The following is an 18279-nucleotide window of genomic DNA, read 5'->3' as shown; positions in this document are numbered from 1 at the left end:
TATCAGTTGCTACCACTGCCAATTTCAAGCTAAACGACTTTGTATCCCATTACTGATCAACTGTCTTCTACCTCCTTCTCCCTTGGTGGATGACAGTGTACTTAATTCCTTAAAAAAAGACTGAGATATCCAAGAAATTCAACCTTGGCAGATTCACAGCCTCTACATCCAGATCTCAAGCCATCATTGTTGGTTAGGTGATGTGCAACATGCAAAAACTTATCTGCCCAAAAGGACATGGGAAAGAGGGGGAAGCAAAAACAGAAGAAAAAGGAGATCACCATGACAGAAATACAGTCCAATAATTCTCCTTCCATATTTACAGTTGCTGAAGAAAACACAATAAAAGAGCAAATGGCAACTTTGCCATAAAAAAATGAAATAATAAATAAATAGTATAGTCATCAGGCCCTTTGAAAACAAACTTACCATCTGGAAGAACCAGAGACTTTTCTCCACATCAGTTGGTGCAAAGGAGCCAAAATTTGTCCCTAAGAGATTTACCATCTAATTTCTTTCCACCACAGACTTCCATAAAGACAATGACAACTCCAAAAGAAGAGTAGTGCATCAAGACATTTCAATTACTGTGGAATAAATTCAATGTGAGGTGGTCAGTGGAATATTGTGTGGAGGTACTACAAAGATTACCTTGTTGAACTGCGAAGGCTCAATCTTTCCTGGTGCTGAAGACTTTCTGAAAGCTGCAGTATTTCGGTTTCTAATGAGAACACACAGCACTACTGAGAATGAGGCACGAAGTTCTCCTGGTGTGGTTGGTCACTCAAGGCAAAACAGAAGAAGTATCAGCTCCCTGATTGTTCATAAACTCTGCATTCTTTATTTTAGACACCAGAGAAGCTGTTTAGAGATAAGTAAGTTCTTGGACTCTGCCTGCTGTTGAAAGGCACACACATACCCTTGCATATCTCTACAATATTGTTTGGTCATGGGAGAAAATGACCCCTCTTTAGAAATCTATTGAGCTGTCAAATCAACCCCTTTATCTAGTTTTCATACCGTTAGCTGAGAAGACAAGGATCCCCCTATCAACCCAATTTGGTGTTAACTGATTTAGCTTTCATCGGAAATTTTTTTTCTGAACTTGAAGAGACCTGCAAGCCAGATCTTTGGGGCCTTTCCAAATGAGGTCCAAAAACCCTCACTTGGCAAAACACTTTGTGTAGGGATGTATTCAAATGTGCAGAAATGTCCACATAAGTGAAACAATACCATGAAGTGAAATGGGGGAGTGCAACACGAGTGGCCTGGCCTATGTACATAAGGCAGCACAATTACAACTGTCTGTTCTGGATTTAAAACCTGCTGTCCAGCTTTAACAGGATTCTTTGGTGTGGGCAATAAAAAGAGCTATTAGCACATTCATATTTATTTATCTGAGCCCTCAAAGTATGAATAGTCATAGGAAGAGACAGTTATGTAAAACGTACAGTTTTCTTTTACTGAATTTGATTCCTAAATTAATTAAACATACAATGTGGTGCTGTAGACATAGCTAAGGATTGTTGTGGCTTTGACACTTAAATTCCAGTTGCAGCTTTAAATAGCTTCTTCTTCCAGGAGCTCCCCTGGAGAAGTAACCAGCGCTGCTTGTGCAGTAAGGCATTACTAACCATGAGTAAATGTGAAGGGATCTGGACTTAAGCTAACAGAAGTGATGATGTGTGAAAAGTTTTTGCTTCAGTTTGACATGGCACTACAAGGGATAGGCAGATTTTGGGCCAGACCATCTTTATCTGTCTGGCAGTCTAGGGATTTAAGCTGTGTCTATCACTCTGGCATTTCTGTGTGCTTAGGCAGCATCTGTAGGAAACATTCACGATTATTCTCTTAAAGTCAAGTGGTCAGGGCTGGTTATCCCAGGCAGGACCCCTGGAAGAGCTTCCTTTTGTTTACAGAGAAGGGACTTGTGGGGAGCAGAAAAAAAGGGATAAGAGAAAAGTGCAATCCTGATGTAGAAGCTAGTGCAGCCTCTCTGCTCAGGTGATCCCTAAAAAGAGTTGCACTTGTTAGACCTGGGACCCTCAAATGGAACCACCCTGTCCAGGGAGCTAAAAATGACATCCTATGAGGAATACTGTTTAAAGACATGTCCCTGGGTGCACGGCAACACCCTGCACCGCCTCGTGCATACAAAGGAAGACTTGCACCCTCTCTCTCCAAGACATCCCCTGCCTCTCAGGCTGCCCCATGTGCTGGGAGCCAGAGGAACTCGCCCCCCACTGCCAAAAACCTGGACCCATTCACAAGAAAAGGATTCCCACATGTGCTTCACAGAGCAAACTCATCCCAGGCATGCTGGAGCCACCTGGTCGGTCAGCACTCACTTTAACCATGCTACTAGTGTGAAATCCTGATGTTTCACAATAAGAAAGAAATTTTACAATGCAAGTTTTTCGTTGGGTTAGGGTTTGAACCTCTCAACCTTGACAGAGTCTCTGTAACATCAGATTTTTATGAGTACCTGAAGGGTCCTTCAAGAATATTAATGTCCTCTGGTTCTTTAGGTGTATATTGCATGTACCACAAACATATTTTTATTGGTATTTGATGGCTGTTTCGTTTGCCAAGTACTCACATTAAATTTATGGAAAGCTATTTCTGAGCAATATAAATGTGGGAAATCCCTTTTGTTGAGACATGATATTAATCGTGCTAGTGCCTAGATCTCCATGCCCTTATACCAACAAGATATACTGCTTCAGTGTCTACAGTCATGTCCTAAAAATACACTATGTTCCAACAGATTTCATGCCTTAGAGGAGATGCGATAGCCTGGTTCTTTAATGATCCACTGTCACTCCAGCATCCTCTCTTCCTTCCCTTCCCTGCAATTATTGTCTACACCTTTGCACATTTAGGACTAGATGTGTGGAAAGAGTGATGTGGGAACTGCCCCATCCCAAATGCCAATACAGCTCACTGCAGTAGCACCAGGGATGCCAGTACAGGTCAGGATCAAACCAAGGCATTGCTTAGCATTTATGTGAGTGTATTTGCAGATTAGAAGCAATAAGCACCTTCAGCAATCTCCACTAGTGACAGCCAGGTCTGCCTCCTGCTATCCACCATCATACATTACAAAACGGAGGGTGGCACACAGCCTCCATGTGGACATCCCGCCTCCTTATGTAGTCATGTCAGAGACTCCGTGGAAAAAGGGAGCTTAGCTCACCCACATCGATTGCTCATTCTCCGCCCTTCCTGAATGGAGGTGTTCAACCAGCAGTGAGAAAACTCAGGGAGGATCCAGGTACACCACCAGAGTACCCTGGTGCTGGACATGATCCTCTCCTTATGGCAAAGACTATTGCAACAAGCCTTGGAGGTGTGTCCAATGTCTATTGCAAAAGAGGTATGCTGTATCATATCATATCACATTGTATTGTGCCACAGTATATTGTCGCTCCTCTTCAGTGTATGTTTATTTGGTCTTCTATTTGCATGCCAGCTCATTCTGATTTTCTTATGTATGTTAATCTGCATGGACAGTCTGCGGATGAGAGCCAAGGGGTGTTATTATTACTTCCTTGACCCATTGCTTTACCTGTCTCTATCAAAGTAGGTCTATTGAGATGCAGCTGAACCTCCCTCAGTCTGTCTCTGGTCCTCTCCCATTCATACTCCCTTTGTCTCTCTTGTTCTACTACAGACTGAGCACCACAAATTTGTCTACCGAACACCTGGTGGGCTCATCCCAGTCCCACCATGTAGTCAGGCAGAGAGAGATTCCCTGGCAAAAAAATGAGTGAGTAGGTTAATTCAGTGCAAATAAATCACCCAGAAATCTGGCCCCGTGCTGCTGCACCTAGAATTTTTTACAAATATTTTCCAAATATTGTTCCATTAGATCTTCACTGACTCGAATTTGGTGCTTGGGAAATATCTGTCTGAACGAGACCAGCCAACATGATGACTCCAGAAGTGACAGGGCTGCCACATTCTGGGTCTGAGCTAATGTAACACACCATGCAGTTGACCTGCACATGTACATCAAGTCTGACGTGTTCCAGAGCCATGGACACCCTATCTTGGCACAAGTCACCTCTGTATCACTTGTGCAATGATTTTTATGCCTACAGAAATGTTCTTTCCTGTGGGATTTCCAGGAACCTGGTGGTTCATCACACAAAACTGCAAGGCAATAAATTACACTTACAAGTACTGTGCTTTCACTGAAACTTTTAGGCCAGGAAGGTCATTTCTGATCGCCTTTGGAAGAGAAAATGCTCTATTTATTTACTATATAGATCATATATCCACTGGTGAAAAACATCAGAAATTGTTAGGAGTCTGTCAGTAAATCTCTTCTGTTTTACGTGGCCGAATGCCCGGCCCGCAGTAGCACAATGGGAACTGCACTCATTTCTCCAAAAGACCTGACTGCTGAACGCAGAGGTCTGGAGGGCATCGGTCCTCAGACTGGAAGAGTAGCGGTCTCCATACCCATGCAATGCTGATCCCCCTCGGTAAGTAGGCCAATTTGTGTCAGATGTGATGATTTTTTCTCTCCTGTGTTGAGACCACCCATCCACTACACACAGGGCACAGGACAGCAGCTGTAGTAGAAAGATTTTCACCTCAGCTAATGCCAACCAGAAAGCAACAGACTTATTATTACCAGTCTTCTTAGTACTGAACAGGCAATTATTTTCTTGAGACGGCTTCTGTGTACTAAATTACATGGACTATCTCCAAAGGGTTATGGTAACTCAGTAAGATGGGTTACCTCTGTCTCTGACCCACAAACTGCTCTCACTAACCTTACAGTGGTGTTGACAGACTCCAGAAATAGCCATGGACAGTGTTTTCTTACTAGAAGTCAGGTCTGGGTCTTATCAGTGGGGGAGGTGAATTAAAAATGACAAGAGGAGCCGTCCAGAGGGGTCTCATCCTTCTCTATGCACAGTGCCCAAAGGTGATACTGAACCATGCCCGGCATGCAGCCCCTCATAAACAGGAGTGAGCCCTTTTAAAGCTGGAACCTTTTGTGCTTCTAATATTCCTCCTCACATTCCTTCGCTGCTAAATGAATGGCACGACTTTCTCAATGTTTCCTTTTTCCCAACTCTTTCTTACAGTTTTCATTTAATTTTAATGCAAGGGCACCAATCCTAGTTTATGTCATAATAGATGGACAACAATAGTGCAATTTAACTAAAATAACATGCTAAACAGTGCTACATGTTGACGGAGCCGCGATGGATAAAATTTGGAGTGTTTTGGTGGTTTATATCTTCAAAGAAGAGCTGGCAAGTGTACAAACTGACAAATGTATTTAAGAATCTATGCCATTCAAATGATACCACCACATGTCTGTTTGGGATTTTTCCCATCTAAATGTGGGAATATGGGCACAGATTCACTTGCATACTGTGTTCTTCTAACATAAAGTCTCGGCATCTCAGAGGGTGTGTCAGTGGCACCCGATGTCACCAGATACACATTGCAAAGGAGACAGCCGAAATAAGTTTATGTTTTGCGTGCCAGGCAGTCTTTATTTATTTATTTCAGGCAAAACGGAGAGGATCATGATCAAAACATTCTCACTGGAGATCTATATCAGAACGAGAGAGAGAAAAATATATAATTTGCATTTCAAGGCACTGCAAGTCCCTATCCTAACTGAGGTCATTGGCAATTACAATACAAAGAGACCAGATCCTGACGTGATCAATGATGATGTGGAAAAAAAAAACACTAATTCACATCATTTTGACTGAATTATTCTGCATTTACACCACTTTCACTAAGATGGAAGCTGACTGAGGGTCTTTACATAATCTATACATTTTATGCCTTTTTCTCCTTTTATTTGTCACAATGAGCCACCTCCTTTGTTGATTATTTTTTTATTTGTGAAATGTATTCATATTCTCAGAGTCCATCTGCTAAAAGTATCCTATTTAAAAGAAGATGGCATCATTAGCTACCCTCTCTTGCTATAAAGAAAGGAGCAGTTCTCATATTTTTACCCAGTTCAGTGGCTCAGTGGATGCACTAATCTTGCTGAACACTTCAGTTTAGATGGTATATCAATGAGGCATTCAAACAGAGCAGTTTATACACAAAAATTCTGTCTGCTTTGTAAAAGATTATCCTTTTATAAACACTCTGCGGAAAACATAAAAGCAAATAGGGGACAGCACATAGGACAGGAAAGATGTTAGCAGGGAGATTAATACTGAATGGGTCGAAATGAATGGTGCTTACCAAAACGAGGTCCAGATACTTTGGCTGCAGTGAAACATAAATAATGGGAATGACACATCGTTTATTCGGGATAATGAGTTGATCCGAAGTAGGGGCCTAGAACAAGAGATTAAAGATTAAATATCCATCTCCTGATGAATATCAGTAGCAAACTTTAACCTTTTCCTTCCAAAAGCACAGTTTCTTTGAACAATCATGTCAGCACAACAGAGTGAAGAAATGGGATAAAGCAAACTTAAATCACATTATCTTATCCTATAAGAAAAAAGTGCTTCATATTTTAAGATGGAGAATTGTATTTTTATTTCCAAGCTTGTAACTCTTTCAGAATAATTATATGAGAACACAAAGATTTTGCTTGATGTTTTGTATTAGAAAAATCTGGCTTCAGCAATTATTGCTTACATTTTAGTTCTCTGCAATAACTGAAGAAAGAACATACCCATCCTGAACATTCACTTGGGTGGAGAGATAATGACAAAAAGCAGCCTGCTGGAAAAGCACAGCATACCGCATGCCGAATTAGAGTCTTGAATGCAAGGAGGACTTGGAAGATGTCACAAGCTTTGGATCAGGAAAGGCTGGAAGTATTGTGAAGGGGGGAAAGGCACAGACAACTGGGGACAGAAGGCTGACTGTACTGCAGTGCCGGCAACCTGTCCAAGCTGGTCAATTAGTGGTCCTTCTAGCTCAAGATGCTGTATTGCAACTGAGGCAGAAGACATAGGACAAGTGGGAATCTGGATAGCTGTGGCTTGCCCAGAACTTGGAACAGAGCAGCTGCTGAATGCACGCAGCCAGCCAAACCCCGCATTGTGGTTTTGTTGCTGATGGCTGCCTCCTGAAAGAGGGATAAAACTGGGGACAGAGGGAGGAGGGAGGAGGGGGAGAGACTTTCAAATGACATTTAGAAAACAGCCTGGCTAGGAGGCAAGGGTGAGTTCAGTGTGCTTTCACCTGCTCCATGGAAAGGCGTTCACAAACGAAAGGAGTTCGTGGTTTCCTTCGACTCTCTAGGGAATGTGCTGTCCTGGTGCCAAACCAGCATGCATGTACAGTTGGCCGTTTCTCCGCAGAAGAGTCCTAGGACTAGGAGCTGTGGAAAAGTATCCATTTTTACTTGGTAAATATTTGCATGCAAAACCAGATATTCCCATAGGTTTGTGTGAGGCTCTGTGAATTTGTTAAAAGGAGGGATTTTTGATTTATGCTGGGGGACTGTGCATGCATGGACACACAGTTCCACTGAGGACACAGTCCTGGGGGCTGAGCTCACTGAAACGGTATCTTGAAGGACACTGAACACCTTTCAGAGGGCAGGCCCCACATTTTGCAAAATTCACATGCTGGCAACAGAACAAAGATATTACCATTTCACACTGTCCCTTTTCACCATGAAAGCAGACAGGATTTGCTGTGTTTCCCTCTCCTCTTTGGTCAGAGACCCGAGTTCTCTGACGCACCTTTCCTCCCAGGCTTTCCTGCAACTGCCTCACTCCACTTCCATCATCCTAAAACCTCCTGAAAAACCTCCTGAAACCTCCTGCTGCTGTATCACAGGTAACATGCAGAGAATAGGATCACAAGTTTCAGGAAGGCCAAATAAATGCAAATGAAGGAAGAGGACTTGGGGTGCTGGACCAGTAGAGGAGGCAGAGCTGATAAATCAATAGCAAGGGTGTTTAAACAAGACATCTGGCTGGTTATGATCACGACCAGCCAGGACCAGACTCTACAGTGTTTGCCTAGCCTAGGCGGTCCCATGCTGGAAAGCAGGTCAGGTTTTCCACCACTGGTCGTGGTGGCGAGGGGAAGTGGAGCTCCATCTCACCCAGTGCCACCACAGCAGCCACTGCTCCAGGGAGCCGAACCAGTGCTCTCCAGGGACACAGAGCACCATGCTTGGCTCAGCTGCTCTGCCCATTTTCAGCACCCTGCACTGATTTCCAGCCAGACAGGCTTTTATCCTTGAGATACGAGCAGCGACTTTCCTTTTATTCAGAAAGAAGCGGCCATTTTCGAGCATTATCGCAGTGCTGATAATACATATTACAAACAGCAGAGCTGTGAAGGGATGCCAGAGCCCTCCTGCTGACTGATGCCTGACCTTAGGAAAGCCCATGTACCCCATGCCACACCACGGCATGCTTGTCTGTGCAGTGGGAACCATCCTGCTCGAGAGCACACGGCATTGCAGGAGTCACTGCCAGGGCCCCCGCTGCCATGCCTGCTCCTTCTCCCCATAACATCGGTGGGTGATATTTGAGGGATCCTACAATGAAAGGTGTTGTACATACACACATCAAAACTCAAGCATGTCACAGAGGAGAGAGCACAGCCTCAAAGGCCCTGGTTGTGGCACAAAATGGCGGCCCCAAGGCTCCTGGCAGCCTGCGCCACCCTCCCTGCAGAGGGACATGGCAGCACTGGGCCTCCCTGCCTCACCTCACCTCGCTGCCGAGGAGGAGCAGCTCTCGGCCAACCCCAGCACATGGCAATGGGCTCCTGTACTTGGAGAGTATTGGCAACTCAATTTAAAATTAGCCCTTATAACATGAAGGCAGTGACCAGAGCACGACAAGACACAGAAAAGACTATTCTGGTACTATTTGTCCAAATTTTGCAGGCAAAAGTGAGCTTTCCAGGGTTCCCTCCAGTATGTACCTGTGAGCTAAAATCACAACAGTTTTTATTAATGGAGAAGTATCTGCTTGAACATCTGAGTATGTACAGGAGTGAGGAGTTTGGGATGTAAAATTAGATGGGTGTTTCCCTACGCAAAATGTCCTCTCTGGGAAAGGAAGCAGTCCCTTGTGAAACTGTTCTGGGAAGAACCAAAACTCAGGTGTTAACAGCTTCACTTGCACAAGGAAACTATATTTTAAAACATTGTGAATAAACCTGTACAAACAGGTGTGAATTTTCTTAGCAAACAGTCACAGTGCCCCCATCCACTGGGCGGTTTGTCAGTCTGGCCTCCTCGCCCTGGAGGGGGCTGACAGGTCAAGGCACCTGCGACCACCCAACCGCTCCCCTACAGCCACCATAATGTACCCCAAGGACAGCACTCCCTGCCCGGGTTGTCTGTGTAATCCATGGAGAGAAAATGGGGCAACACTCGCCTCATCCTAACAGCCGAGTCGAATCCCACCAAAAAATGCCTGTCTCTTTTCTTTGGCTAGTTGATTCTCACATGTACAATATTTTATTAGTAGCATGTCATTAATGATGCAGGTATTGACACTGAACCTGTGTTTTTACAGGTGTGACAGATTTGCCAGATCCTCATGTATTCTGATGCAAATCATCATGTCATTTTTGATAATACAAGCCTTTGATGAAACAAAAGTGGTTTTACATTGCTTATGAGAGTTTACTAGATGTATGTTACCCATTTAGCATCCAGAGGGGCTTAGATTGAACAAAACTCTGAGAAACATAATTATTTTCAATCACAGGTGGGAAGATTAGAGTCTGCCAGAAACCTTTGGACATTGAACCTGGATCCAAGTGTCACCCCAAGCAGTCATGGAATATAGGAACATCTAGACTTGCAGCACATGACAGGTCTGAAGTCTGGATTTGGGTCCATTAACTAGCAGCAGTAGGCAGAAGTACATCAGCAAACCTTACCTAGGGCATTTTAGGATGGAAATGGCCTGTCTGCACTTGGTCCAGTTCAGGGAGCGAGACTGAAGAGCACTTTGTGGCAACCTGATTCTGGGGCAGCTAGTAAGGTCCTGAGCTGCGGTGGGGGGCTTGGGAGCCAGCAGCAGAGCACGCGGGGCTGTAAAGGCAGGCTGCCCTTCTTTTTGTCCCTTGGGAGGCAAGTAACGCCCTGCCTGGCATTTCCCTTCACATCAAAGGAACCTCAGAGAGGCCCTACTGATGGTCACGGAGGGCCACAAGAGCAGCATAAAGCCGCTTGAGCTGGGTTAGCAGTGTGCTCCCATATGGTCCTGGATTGTACCTTTCCACAAACCAGCTGCACCTCTCAAATAAATACGTACTGAGCAAAGCTCAGAAATGCATCTTTCTGGAGATTATTTCCATCTGCACATCACAAAGGATATATTGATTTAGCTGCACTCCTGAGATCAGAGTGGAAACACTGTATAGCCGGGAAGCAGACACATGTGCTGCTTATCAAAGCTATACATACGGTACAAAAGATAGCAGTGTGGAGAGCAACTGGCTATATTTGCACCAGCACACGACCTGTTCTGTAATTCTCTAAAACAAAGGAAAAGGAAGTGCTGAATGCTACTGTTGCTTGGCCATTCAAATGGCATGTCAGGAGCACACTGATTCCAGCTGAACTCACCGACATGAGGAATCTAAGCAGTTAACAATTGCTGTGGCTGTCAAGGATCGACCCTCAAAGCCTCTTTATTTGATTTATTTATTGGTATTCCTTGGAGCTGCAGAGAAATTTCATAATTTACACAACAGAAAAGGTTATCCCAAGAGATGGACCAAAGGGAGAAGTTGCATCTCTTTCAGAGATAAGTGCAAAGTGAAACATGCCACCAGAGCAAGGCTGTATTCTCTTTGCAAGGCTCTTTCACCCATCTACAAGGAGGACGAATTACCTATTCCTCAAATCTCATGACATCTGGGTTTGTAGAGAGTGACATATTTAAGCTCAAAGATTAAAAAGCAAGAAAGTAAATTACCTAGATCATGCAGTGCCAGCGTATGCTCGCAATGTACGTACCTCAAACTGGTTCAGGAACTATCCATATAATGGTCATCTGTGGACACAGAGAGGTCCCTGAAGTTTCTTGCAGCATTAATCTTTCCTGGTGTCCCTGGGATAATGGAGAATAGGAAATATTACTAGAGGAAAATAAGCACATATAGGATAATCTTTGCACTTATTTCAGAGTTTTTCTGGCTTTTTTTAGTTTTGCAGTTTACCATAAATTCAGCCACAATCAGCAGAAATGTCTCTGGGGGTAGGAGCAAAGGATTATTAAGTTTCTCTCTTTTCTTGCCTCTAGCCACTTTTGTACCTACCCTGTAACTCAAGGTCCTACATCCTCACTGCTGAGTCAGCAGGACACATCACATGAGTGATCCTCAGTCACTTCAGTGCAAAATCCTTGGGCTGAGTTTAAATGGCTGCTGAATAGTTAAAACCAAACTGCCCTTGCTGCTGCAGAGTCCTTGCATTGAAGCCATCACACAATATGTGCTACTGCTGTTGTACACATATTCACAGCAGACTTCTTTCCTTAAACAAAATGATCGGAGGGCTGGAATGCCTCTCCTACAAGGACCGGCTGAAAGACTTGGGTTTGTTCGGTCTGGAGAAGAGAAGGCTTTGGGTTGACCTTATTGTGGCCTTTCTGTATTTAAAGGGGGCTCATAAGAAAGATGGGGACAGACTTTTTAGCAGGGCCTGTTGCAATAGGACAAGGGGTAATGGTTTTAAACTAAAAGATGGTAAATTCAGGCTACATATAAGGAAGAAATTTTTTACAATGAGAGTGGTGAAACACTGGAACAGGTTGTTCAGAGAAATGGTAGATGCGACATCCCTGGAAACATTCAAGATCAGACTGGACGGGGTTCTGGGCAACCTGATCTAGTTGAAGATGTCCCTGCTCATTGCAGGGGTGTTGGACTTAGATGACCTTTGAAGGTCCCTTCCAACCCAAACTATTTCATGATTCTATGACAAAGAAGCCTCATCTTGGTGGGATTTGGATAGGAGGTCAGTCAGCACACTTTCAAGAAGATGAAGGCCAAGAATCACTGGCTCTGACAAAAAAAGATGGTGAAGCGCCCTGAGCACCAAGATAGAACTGACATCAACTCACTTTTGTGTCTCCTCTACCAGTCTAATGCCCCATGTAAGTCAGATAAGCAAAAAAAAGAAATCTTTTATCACTGCAAAAGACAGTGCCCTTCAAGTAAATGGCTGATCACCTGGCAATGCTCAGGTGAAGAAAGAAACAGTCACTCCAAAACACACAGTCATCTTCTACAGTCAAATTGAGACCACTTGCAAGCCCAGGATGGCTGAAGTGAGGCACAGTATATTGCCTGCTCACTGTGGATGTTCAACATCAAGACGTCCAACTAACCCAGGTACAGACTGAACCAACCCAGGTGAAAGGGGTCAGTGAATCCCAAACCCACTGATGTTTCCTCAGCTTGGGGTTTGCTTGCTCTGTGGTAACTTGCCCTCCGGCAAGAAAGATCTCTTACTCCTCAGCAAGGGATGTAGAACCAGCCATGAAAAAGTGGCATAGTTGCTTTTCCCTGGAAAATTCCACTCAACATCTGCACAGCAGCTGGATTTCCCAAGTCTATTATTTCGTTTCACTCATCTGAATGGATTTACTCTCAGAACAGTTGCTGATCTGTGTATATCACTCGTGGCTTGATTCACCGTGGTTTACCTGAATGAAACAAGAATTAGCTATGTTGTGCCTCGTCCTCCCACCCCCAAATCCTAATTAATTGTAACTCATGACTGAAAATAGTGGCACATGAATGGCTACTTTGGTCCTAAACATTAATCAGTCCTAAAAATCCAAACCAAGCCTAGTCACTTCACAGTTCACAACACTATCAGGGAATAAGTTTTACTTCAGTATCATTCTTTCCATTACTGGAGCCTTAAATACATCTTTTTCTACAGATTCAGCAAGAGAGATGCATCACTAATATACTGGTCAAGCATGGGCACTCTTACTCATCTTGGGCAGTTCCTTAATCCAAGATAGGTCTCACAGGAGAAAGTATGACTGCAGTGTTTAGCATTAAATAAAGCCACCAGGCAGGCTCTGGCACATTAAAGTTTGCAGATTTTGATCTAAGATCCAGAGCGCCTTACAACAGTTTTGCCATCTCTGTAACTCAAAGGCCAGAAATATTTTTATCGCGAAACACTTATGCCTCCTACTGAAATGTACATACACACCAGCACATCCTCAGCAATGGGATATTTTATATGAAGATTCAGAAGAACAAAGAACACGTTCAAGGAACGTATCTTTCCAAGAGGCAATTTTACAGGGTGTGCCTCCTTCCATGCTTAATGGTCACAGCTAGGTTTAGAATGAAATGTCAAACACTTTTTCTCTTCTTCTTCTTTTTTTTTTTTTTTTAAACTTATTCCTGTTTATAACCCTTAGACTCAGCAAACAAACTGGGCCATTCAACTCTGCATTTTCTAATGACGGCAGCCTTTCTTCTTTCTCGCTATAACAAAAACGCTTTGAAGTCTGATGCTGTTAGTTACAAGTATTCTGATATTTCCCCAGCAAGGATGTAATAGGAGCCAAAACAAGCCTCCAGGTGCCAATATTGCACCTGACAAATTAGGCACACGACTGGAAAAGGATGGGCCCATCCTTCTGCTTAATGTTCATTTCCTCTCATTTTCACATTAACAGGAAGTAGTTGGAATGGAAAAAAGGTTTTCCTTAAAGACCCGAACTATCAAAAGGCCTGGAGCTGTTTCTCCTTGCAAACAAAAAACTTGGAAGCCAGCTACATCCTATGATTTGGAGCTCATTTACAGTGACTTATTTAACCCCTACTGACGGCACGATGAACAGGATGTTATGATTTATTTAACACTTAAAGCGGGTGTGAGAACAAGGTGGATGGTGCCCTTAGACGTAGTCTTTTCATAATTTATTGCTCTAAGTGCTTAATTTTTCCTCAGGGAGGCCTTTGACAGCCGCCTGCTACAGTGTGGTTAAGTGTATGCATTAGGCCGTAAAGCAATAATAACAATAATAATAATAATAATAATAATAATAATAATAATAATAATAATAATAATAATAATAATAATAATAATAATAATAACAACTGTAACAAAAGTTATTATTTCACATAATAATAACCTGCACATATTGCTCAGCTGAAATTCTGAAGTGTATCCCCATACCAACTGAATTGACTTGAGGACATTTAATGGAGCAACAAGAGAGGTGAACTTACTTTGTCAAGACTTTAGCTGCACAATCTAGCCACAAACACAAAAGCAAACTCACTCTCATACCGCATGGCTTCTAGAAGGCCATTGGAGAACCATAACAAAGCCAGATTTAAAAAAAAAAAAAAAGAATAAAATAAAATCACTAACATCTCCTACACTGGTACCACAAGGGACTCTGACCAAGAACAGACTCACAAAAAAATGTTAGGTCTGACTGGCTTTAAAGTTGAACTGCTGCTTAATAATGTTGTAGCATGCCTCAGAGGGCTTATCTTAAAGTACCTTCTTTTGAATGGTCTGTAATCTTTATCTGGAATACAGGACCATCCTTAGAAACCGTTTTTATGTCGAAGTTAGTCAGTGAAATCCTCTGCCCTCTGGAGATCAGTGTTCAGCTCTGCTTCATGTCATTACATTGAAGGCCTTTGGTGACTTTAGCAAGCAAGATCTGTAGGAACGCTTGCACCTGTGGATAAAGGACTTCAACACTGAATGATAAATACATATTGCTGTGTTGTTTTGGTGTTGTGGGTTTTTGGTTTTTTTTTCCCCTCTTGAGCATGCATATGTGAGCGTAAGTTGTATTTTAATATAGACAGGCAGGTAATACATTTCACTTTTAGGAGATGAAGTAACGATTTTAGCAAATTACATTCATCTCTTTAATCTTATATTTCCATGCACACTGAGTTAAATGTTGTAAAACTATCAATTCTGTCAAAACCTAACAGAAAGAAAACAAGAAACCCTGCAATCTTAATGTCCAAACTGACTGGTGATTATCAGGAATTAAATGTGCAGGAATTCCAAATCTTTTCTGATCAGAGATGTCTAGATGACTTTTGTTTTTCCATAATTGTATGAGGTTCCTACATAGTATTTAAGAATCTATTATATTGCAATTGATGTAATTAACTCTAATAATCCAGTAAAAGTCAGTAGGAGGGCTATTCAAGTCAATAGAAAAGAGGGACTATATTATGAAGGTGTTATTAACCTATACAGATTTTTACTAGACATTTCCTTTTCTTACATAATAAATATACAGTGATGAGGAAGGCTGTCATTATAATTTAATGGGAACAATGGCTCATCACTTCCTTTCCTGTACAAGCCTTAACTAATTCTACATACGGTGTATAAGTAAAATGAAGTTAAATGAATCTCGCAAATTAGCTATTAATCATCCATCAATCATCTGTTGCTCCATGATTAAAATCTGTGTTGCATTCAGAGCTGGGAAAGGTATTTGGGAGTGGCAGGAGCTGCTTGTACATCTTCCAATTCATTTATTCATGCACTCCCATTTTGCATTGCCAAGGGTACTTACTGAAAGCAGTCCTGAAGTCAGAGAAAGTCTCCTGAGGAAAGTTCCAGCCCTTCCCAGGATAAAGCAAAACTCGCATTTACATATTTATAGGCATTGCTCTGGCTTCAAGTATTGTGGCACATTAGAACCTCATTCATGCTTCTGAATTCAGTCAGACAACTCTTTTTGGGGAAAGAAAGCAACACTGTGAAATCAGGGAAACTGAGGCAGTTGTCTGCCATATGCCATGCAAAGCAATGAAGATAATTCCTCTGTCCAAGGTCTTAATCTTGTGTCTCAGAGGCCTTTTTGCACTGCCCAATGAGGCAAAAGGGAGCCTTGCTTGAACATGGCTATTAAAATCAGGCTTTTTAGGAATTTCTGTCTTCACCTTCATCAAGCTGAGCATAAGCCTTATTAGACATGGAAGACTGCGTTGATCTCATTAGCAGAAGTGCTTGTCTTGGCAGTAGACAAAGATCAGATGTCTGTGCTACTGTTATTTGATGTATTAGTTGCTTTCTGTGTGGCTGGCTACAGGTGACCTTCTTGTCTTCCATCCTGGTAGCCTCAGCCCAGGCAGCTCCCCATCCATCTCCTTCTCTAAAACTGCAACGGACCATTGTGGGCAGTTCCAAAACATAACCAAGTACACAGTGACCTGAGGATATACTGCGGCCTCTTTCCTGATCAAAAGAGGTCCAGGAGAAGGCAAGGGTGGACAGTGCTCTATTTATTCTGGAGTAATTTAGAATCATAATAAATATTGAATGACCTGGATCCTCACTGCAATGCCACTGAATTTATGCAATGAGTGAGGCTGAGATGGAGGAGAGGAGATTTGTTTGCTGTTAAAATACTTTTCAAAAGATCTTGGGAAGAGCATATAATTTGTGAAAGCTCTTCCTATACAGACCCCTCTCCGTCTCGTTCACATGTTCACACCACTTTGGGTAAGACATAGCGTATGTATTCAACTAAAGAAAGCGGGAGCTGTGATGTTGCAAAAAAATACAACATACAGGAGTCCAGTAATGCTTTGTAACTACCACATAGAGTGTTTTTTCACATCCCAGCAGTAGGGCAAGTGCTCTACAGATATCAATAGTTGCACCAGGGCTGACCTATGTTGCACAGAATGAATGAGCTTTTACTATAGGAACAGAGATAGGCAACCCTGCTGATTCCTGCTGAATAAACCTATTGTAAAGCTGGCAAGCAACATCCTTCCAGGGCTCTTGGACTTGTGGCTTCATCTAGTCTGGGATTCCTGAGAGTTTCTTTTTTTTTTTTCTTTATAACAGCATCACTCTTTCCTATACTGCTAAATACAGAAGACATTTCTGATGTTTACATTGCAAGCTTCACCTGCGGCATTACTTGATTTCGCGGTGCTTGACAAAGCCTTTGCTTTAATTTGGGAACCAGTTCTGTGATAACAAGGACATGGATGGAAAAATCAGTGCTCTGTGAGGCATTAAACCTCTTTTCTTCTTGTTGTGGTCCAAAGCAAAATGCCCATAGGTGTCACACAACCCCACATACCAATAATTAGTTCACCACACCACATGCCACAAAAGCTGTGTTTTGAAAATGCGATCTCTTGGGAGAATGCTGATGTCTGACTCCTGGGCACAGGCAGGCAGTAGGTTTCCGATGGGGTTTGGGCAGAGTGCAACGCGACCCGCTGCAAACACCGGCCAAGCTCGGAGCTTCACTGCCCTCCACCACGCCAGCCCCACCTGCGAAGCACAGGGGTGCAGGGGTGTTTCTCAGGTGTCTTTGGAACTGCAAGCCCACGCAAAAGAAGCCGTGCCAAAAATGATAGACTGAGAACCGTTAGAGTACAGCAATTCAGCAGTCAAAACTTCCTTTCTTTAAATCCCCAAACACCACTTAGTTATATAATAATCTCAGTTCTTTCACGCTCCACGAGCTTGCCTTAAATCGTCTGGAGCAGTTCCTCAGCCACCACAGATCGTCCCAGCGGAGGCAGCGGAACTGGGACGGCTCCCACCAGCTGCCGCTCTGCCTCAACTGCAATTGCATTTCACACACAAAAGATGACAACAGTCTACAAAAAAACCCAAATCAAAACAAAAAGCCCCACCCTCCCCTCAGTTTGAATTATCATCTGCAAGAAAAGATTCCAGTGTTCGGGCTTCCGTGGAAAATCAATACGGTCTTATCTTTATTTGTTTTACTTAAAAAAAAATACTTGGGATGACAGTATTAGGTAGCACTGTGAAAAACAACTAAATATAGCAGTAGATCATGGTGGGTGTGAATGGAAAACAAAGGAGTCAGGAGCCGAGCTCCTGCTGCTGTTACGTCACTATAACACCCATAATTATGTTATTATGTACACTGCCCACTTCAACTATATCTGGACACCATTTACCGTGATAAAAATCTGATTAATAACATGACATATAATCTTGGTTTCTTTGATGAGCATTAACTTCTGTCTTGTATATTCTTTTTCAAACAGACAGGATGTTTGTTTTGCCTCCCTTCTACAGGGAGTTTGGAAGAGCGAATATACAGAAAAAATTTAAAAGTGTGATTTGAAATCTCATTGCCGGACTCATTTTATCTCAGTGTAAAAACATGTTAAGCCACTTGTAAAGCATGGTCGTGCATAAATCCTCCTTCTCACAAACACCTAACTTCTATAAATACTATAACCTCCATACAGAATTCATCTGGACTTAGGGCATGCTTAGCTATACAACCTTCTTATCCAGAGCACCACAGCTCTCAAAATTCTCCC

The 18279-nt window shown here is 42.8% G+C and overlaps 1 long non-coding RNA gene across 12 annotated transcripts in view; it reads right to left on the bottom strand.

The window, feature by feature from the left end:
- Positions 1-18279, bottom strand: part of LOC136100652 (uncharacterized) — a 67309-nt gene that overhangs the window by 32924 nt on the left and 16106 nt on the right. For 5 of the 12 annotated variants that reach the window (XR_011738196.1, XR_011738191.1, XR_011738193.1 and 2 more), the window contains exons 2-5: positions 10952-11045; positions 7192-7330; positions 6235-6330; positions 652-783 (exon numbers count right to left, since the gene is read on the bottom strand). This is a non-coding gene — a long non-coding RNA (uncharacterized lncRNA). Of the gene's footprint in view, positions 1-651; positions 784-4180; positions 4234-4325; positions 4581-5496; positions 5579-6234; positions 6331-7191; positions 7331-10951; positions 11046-18279 lie in introns of those variants that run through there. The other 7 variants (XR_011738194.1, XR_011738197.1, XR_011738201.1 and 4 more) reach the window with 4 other exon arrangements.

Source organism: Patagioenas fasciata, chromosome 3, assembly GCF_037038585.1.
Source record: "Patagioenas fasciata isolate bPatFas1 chromosome 3, bPatFas1.hap1, whole genome shotgun sequence".
Classification (NCBI taxonomy): domain Eukaryota; kingdom Metazoa; phylum Chordata; class Aves; order Columbiformes; family Columbidae; genus Patagioenas; species Patagioenas fasciata.
Note: the sequence above shows the minus strand (reverse complement) of the source record. Positions and strands in the feature narration are given on the sequence as shown.